Source organism: Heterodontus francisci, chromosome 35, assembly GCF_036365525.1.
Source record: "Heterodontus francisci isolate sHetFra1 chromosome 35, sHetFra1.hap1, whole genome shotgun sequence".
Taxonomy (NCBI): Eukaryota; Metazoa; Chordata; class Chondrichthyes; order Heterodontiformes; family Heterodontidae; genus Heterodontus; species Heterodontus francisci.
This window is the reverse complement of record NC_090405.1, coordinates 21965788-21972468: the sequence shown is the minus strand read 5'-3', so window position 1 is coordinate 21972468 and position 6681 is coordinate 21965788.

Here is a 6681-nt window from a genome sequence, read left to right as displayed (position 1 = left end):
TATGACTGGGCTTCCTTTGTGGGGGCTCATTATTATTTGAGAGATTAAATTCATTAAAACTCTGTATCTTTGATCTCACCTGTATTTTAGTTACAAACATACTTTTGTTCAAACAGACAAATAATTGAATGAACCAGAATAAATGTGATGTTTCCTCCACCAAGTTACAAGGAAGAGTGTCACCAGCTCCTTCTCACACACAGTCCGTACATTATCACTCACAGAGCGCAGAGACACAGACAGGTCATCAGTTCCACAGTCTCAGACGGCAGAAATAGTTCCAGAGACACATTTTCAATCCATCAATCAAATAGAGCAGGAGAGACAGACGTTGTTTCCATGTCACCCCAACTCAGTACCACTGACAGGTAGATACACAAATCCCAGTCCAAATTCTCACCCACTATCAAATTATCAGTGTGTCAATCCCACAATAGTGCAACCTCAGCTACAAATTAAACACACATAGAACTGACACATTGTTCCTGTTTCAAAGTTACAGAATTAACCTCAATAACATTCAAGGAGCAGCTACTGCGTGTCCTTGATAAGTATGTACCTGTGAGGCAGGGAGGAAGTTGTCGAGCGAGGGAGCCGTGGTTTACTAAAGAAGTTGAAGCGCTTGTCAAGAGGAAGAAGAAGGCTTATGTTAGGATGAGACGTGAAGGCTCAGTTAGGGTGCTTGAGAGCTACAAGCTAGCCAGGAAGGATCTAAAGGGAGAGCTAAGATCAGCAAGGAGTGGACACGAGAAGTCATTGGCGCATAGGATCAGGGAAAACCCTAAGGCTTTCTATAGGTATATCAGGAATAAAAGAATGATGAGAGTTAGATTAGGGCCAATCAAGGATAGTAGTGGGAAGTTGTGTGTGGAATCAGAGGAGATAGGGAAGTGCTAAATGAATATTTTGTGTCAGTATTTACAGTAGAGAAAGAAAATGTTGTTGAGGAGAATACTGAGATTCAGGCTACTAGGCTAGATGGGATTGAGGTTCACAAGGAGGAGGTGTTAGCAATTTTGGAAAGTGTGAAAATAGATAAGTCCCCTGGGCCAGATGGGATTTACCCTAGGATTCTCTGGGAAGCTAGGGAGGAGATTGCAGAGCCTTTGTCCTTGATCTTTATGTCGTCATTGTCGACAGGAATAGTGCCGGAAGACTGGAGGATAGCAAATGTTGTCCCCTTGTTCAAGAAGGGGAGTAGAGACAGCCCTGGTAATTATAGACCTGTGAGCCTTACTTCGGTTGTGGGTAAAATGTTGGAAAGGGTTATAAGAGACAGGATTTATAATCATCTTGAAAAGAATAAGTTCATTAGAGATAGTCAGCACGGTTTTGTGACGGGTAGGTCGTGCCTCACAAACCTTATTGAGTTTTTTGAGAAGGTGACCAAACAGGTGGATGAGGGTAAAGCAGTGGATGTGGTGTATATGGATTTCAGTAAGGCGTTTGATAAGGTTCCCCACGGTAGGCTATTGCAGAAAATACGGAAGTATGGGGTTGAAGGTGATTTAGAGCTTTGGATCAGAAATTGGCTAGCTGAAAGAAGACAGAGGGTGGTGGTTGATGGCAAATGTTCATCCTGGAGTTTAATTACTAGTGGTGTACTGCAAGGATCTGTTTTGGGGCCACTGCTGTTTGTCATTTTTATAAATGACCTGGAAGAGGGTGTAGAAGGGTGGGTTAGTAAATTTGCAGATGACACTAAGGTCGGTGGAGTTGTGGATAGTGCCAAAGGATGTTGTAGGGTACAGAGGGACATAGATAGGCTGCAGAGCTGGGCTGAGAGATGGCAAATGGAGTTTAATGCGGAAAAGTGCGAGGTGATTCACTTTGGAAGGAGTAACAGAAATGCAGAGTACTGGGCTAATGGGAAGATTCTTGGCAGTGTAGATGAACAGAGAGATCTTGGTGTCCAGGTGCATAAATCCCTGAAGGTTGCTACCCAGGTTAATAGGGCTGTTAAGAAGGCATATGGTGTGTTAGCTTTTATTAGTAGGGGGATCGAGTTTCGGAGCCACGAGGTCATGCTGCAGCTGTACAAAACTCTGGTGAGACCGCACCTGGAGTATTGCGTGCAGTTCTGGTCACCGCATTATAGGAAGGATGTGGAAGCTATGGAAAGGGTGCAGACGAGATTTACTAGGATATTGCCTGGTATGGAGGGAAGATCTTACGAGGAAAGGCTGAGGGACTTGAGATTGTTTTCGTTGGAGAGAAGGAGGAGGAGAGGTGACTTAATAGAGACATATAAGATAATCAGAGGGTTAGATAGGGTGGAAAGTGAGCGTCTTTTTCCTCGGATGGTGATGGCAAACACGAGGGGACATAGCTTCAAGTTGAGGGGTGATAGATATAGGACAGATGTAAGAGGTAGTTTCTTTACTCAGAGAGTAGTAAGGGCATGGAACGCCCTGCCTGCAGCAGTAGTAGATTCACCAACTTTAAGGGCATTTAAGTGGTCATTGGATAGACATATGGATGAAAATGGAATAGTGTAGGTCAGATGGTTTCACAGGTCGGCGCAACATCGAGGGCCGAAGGCCTGTACTGCGCTGTAATGTTCTAATTCTAATTCTAATTCTAAAAAAAAACATCTTCTGAGATCCAATATTTACACAGGTCATTATGAGTTTATTATCAGTATTAATTCCCATAATGTGTCCAGACATATACATTAGATACAAGTCAAAATCTCAAGTGCATAATCAGATTGAGAGATTCTGAAATATAGTATAACCTGAGATACAAACTCAGATTCCAGTTTAAAACTCATCCGGATTGTGAAACTAAAAGATACATTATAAATTTGATGAGTTTAGTCTGAGCTATAAATTACATACCAGTCCTAAAACCTCATAGTGTCAGATGGAAGATACTGTGCAATTCCAGACTGAGCTCATTTTACACACAAGTCCAAGATTCTCCCTCAGACTGAATGGCACTGATCAAATTGATTAGTACAGCCTGAGTTACATTTGCACATCAATCCTGTATCAGATTGAAAGATACATTATCTTTCACTATTGTGTTCACAGTGACAGATATTTAATACTTGGCCAAACTTCAAACATATTGTCTGCTTAAAACCAACCACATCAGTGGCCTGTTGCTGTGCTGACATTTTATGTAGAATGAATCCAGACTTGCAAACAGTCCCAGGGATGGAAGGTTATATAATGATATATAGATATTGACCAGATATTGACAGATAAAGTGATGCTGAAACACATGCTCAGTGCCAGATGCTGAAAACTATAGGTTGATTATTGCACTCACTCACAGCACCTCAGCCTGAGTCATCTAAAGCAACCTAACACACAAATAGTAGCACTGAGAGATTGAGAAAGAGTCCAAAACTCACATTGAGTACCAGGCACTGACAGATACAAACTGAAAACTATCCACACATGGATATGGGATTGGCTAACTCACAGAAAACAGAGAGTGGGGATAAATGGAGCATATTCAGATTGGCAAACTGTAACTAATGGAGTGCCACAGGTACAGTGCTGGGGCCTCAACTATTTATGGTCTATATTAATAACTTGAGTGAAGGGACCAAGTATATTGTTGCCAAATTTGTCGATGGTACAAAGATAGGTAGGAAAGAAAGTTGTGAGGAGGACAAAATGTGTCTGCAAAGAGATATAGATAGGTTAAGTCAGTGGGAAAACATTTGGCAGATGGAGCATAATATGGGGAAATGTGAGATTGTCTACTTTGGCAGGTAGAATAGAAAAACAGAATATTATTTATATAGAGAGAGACTGCAGAATGCTGCTGTACCAAGGAATCTGGGTGTCCAGGTACATGAATTACAAAAATGTTAGCATGAAGGCATCGCAAGTAATTGGTATTTTTAGCAAGGGGAATGGAGTATAAAAGTAAGGAAGTTTTGCCATAACTTTACAGGGCAATAGTGACATCCCATCCCCATACAGTTTTGGTCTCCTTAAATAAGGAGGAATATACTTGCATTGGAATCACTTCAAAGAAGGTTCACTCGGCTGATTGCTGGGATGTTTGATTGTCTTATGAGAAAAAGTTGAGCAGGCTGGGCCTATACTCACTGGAGTTTAGAAGATTGAGAGGTGATCTTATTGAAACCTGTAAGATTCTCAGTGGGCTGGACAGGTAGATGCTGAGAGGATGTTTCTCCTTGTGGGGGATTGTAGAATTAGGGGCCAGAGATAAAGATGAGCAGTCGCTCTTTCAAGAAGGAGATGAGGAGGAATTTCTTCTCTGAGAGGGTTGTTAATCTTTGGAATTCTGCTCTCCAGAGGACTGTGGAGGCTGTGTCATTGAATATATTCAACGCAGCAATAGACAGATTTTTGATCTACAACAGAGTCAATGGTTATGGGGGCAGGCAGGAAAGTGAAGTTAAGGCCACAATCAGAACTGCCATGATCTTATTGAGTGGCAGAGCAGGCTTGATGGGCCAAATGGTCTACTCCTGTCCTATTTCGTATCTTCTTATGTTCTTACACACACACACACACACAACCAATGTGTGGTGGATCTAGAATTAATCCCACTTTCATACACAATACCAGTGACTGAAAGGTACAGAATTAATCCCACAGATAGATACAGTACCACCGACAGGTACAGAATGAATCCCATGCTCACAGTCAGCACCCAGGATCGAAAGATACACGTGATTTCTACCCTCACATAACAATATCAGGCTGAGTTACAGAATGATTTCCACATTCATACTGGGCACCAATGACTGCGAATTAATTCATCCCACAATCACACACACTACCAAAGGCTGACAGATACAGAATTAATCCCACACTCCTATGTAGTAGCAAAGACTGACACATACAAAATCATTCTCAAATACTCCTACAGTACCTGGCAGATTCAGTGACTGCCAAACTCACATAAATCACCACAGACTGACAGATAAAGAATGAACTCACACACACACTGAGATACTGACAGATATACCTTGAATTCCACACATACAGAACCACTGACAGATTAAGACTAAGTCCAAAATCACATAACATTCCAGAGACTGACAGAATGAATCAAATACTCATACACAGTGCCACTGACAGAATGTATTCCACACTCACATACAATACCGAAGACTGCCAGATACAGAATGTATCTCACACTTTCACAAAGTACCAGTGAGTGACAGGTACAGAATGAATCCCACATTCACACATGATACTAGAGATGGACAGCTAAAAAACAATAAGACTGCCAGAATAGATAGAATTCACATCAAAATTCTAAAATATGGCAGAGAAACACTCGACACAAATACATGTCTCATTTCCCTCATCTGGAAGGAGGAGAGCATGTCAGGGGATCGCCGTGATGCGGTAATTGTGATCATCTTTAAAAAACGTTGACACGACCGACTGTGTTAACTATAGAGGGGTATCCCTGCTGTCCACCACAGGGAAGGTCATCACAAGAGTCCTTCTCAACTGCCTCCTCCCCGTGGCTGAAGAACTCCTACTGGAATCACAATGTGGATTCTGTCCATCAACAGGCACAGTGAACATAATCTTCACAGCAAGACAACTTCAAGAAAATGTAAGGAGAAGCAGCAACCTTTATACATAGCCTTCTCTGACCTGACAAAGGCCTTCGACTCTACCAACCGAGAGGGATTATGGAATGTCCTCCTCAAACATACTGCACTACGACATGCAAGCTGTAATCCTTGCCAACGGATCTATCACTGACCCAATCCGAGTGCAACCTACGTCATGTAAGGCTGTGTCATCGGCACCAATGCTCTTTTCCATCTTCCTTGCTGCAACACTCCACCTCATCTCCTCACACTCAAACACAGTACCTGACAGAGACAGAATGAATCCATACAGCACCAGAGACTGAGTTACCAAATTACATAAAACACTCAAACACAGTAGTCTAGACGAAAAATGAAATTAATTGCACACTCATATGCAATAGCAGAGACACAACGACACAGAATCAGTCAATACGTGTCCTCCCAACAACAGCCAGGACATTTCCAGGAAGCTCCACACAGGGAGCGGCTCTTTCAACAGAAACTGGGGCTGGAGAGAGTCTTTGTGAAATATACTTCCAGATTGCAGTATGGGTGTTTGTGATTGGTTGCAAATATTTAATCTGATTGGATGGCGAAAGAGACCAATTGTAGAATTACAATAAAAAACCATTGTGACATCACTCCCAATCACGCAATCACAATCTTTACTTTCCCCCATCCCTCATTAGCATAGAGCTGTGGGATTGTCTATTTAATCCGCACTCGGAAGTGGTTTGGTTTATTTCTGAGTCTGAAATTGAAACTGAAGATGGTTGAGGAGAAGAAGAAAGCAGCTGCGAAGGGCGCCAAGAAAACTGTGAGTAAACCGTCAGCAAAGGGCAGCAAGAAGCGGAGAAAGTCGAGGAAGGAGAGTTACTCCATCTACATCTACAAAGTGATGAAGCAGGTTCACCCCGACACCGGCATCTCCTCCAAGGCCATGAGCATCATGAACTCGTTTGTGAACGATATTTTCGAGCGCATCGCGGGTGAGGCTTCCCGCCTGGCCCATTACAACAAGCGCAGCACCATCAGCTCCCGGGAGATCCAGACCGCCGTGCGCCTGCTGCTGCCCGGGGAGCTGGCCAAGCACGCCGTGTCGGAAGGGACAAAGGCGGTGACCAAGTACACCAGCT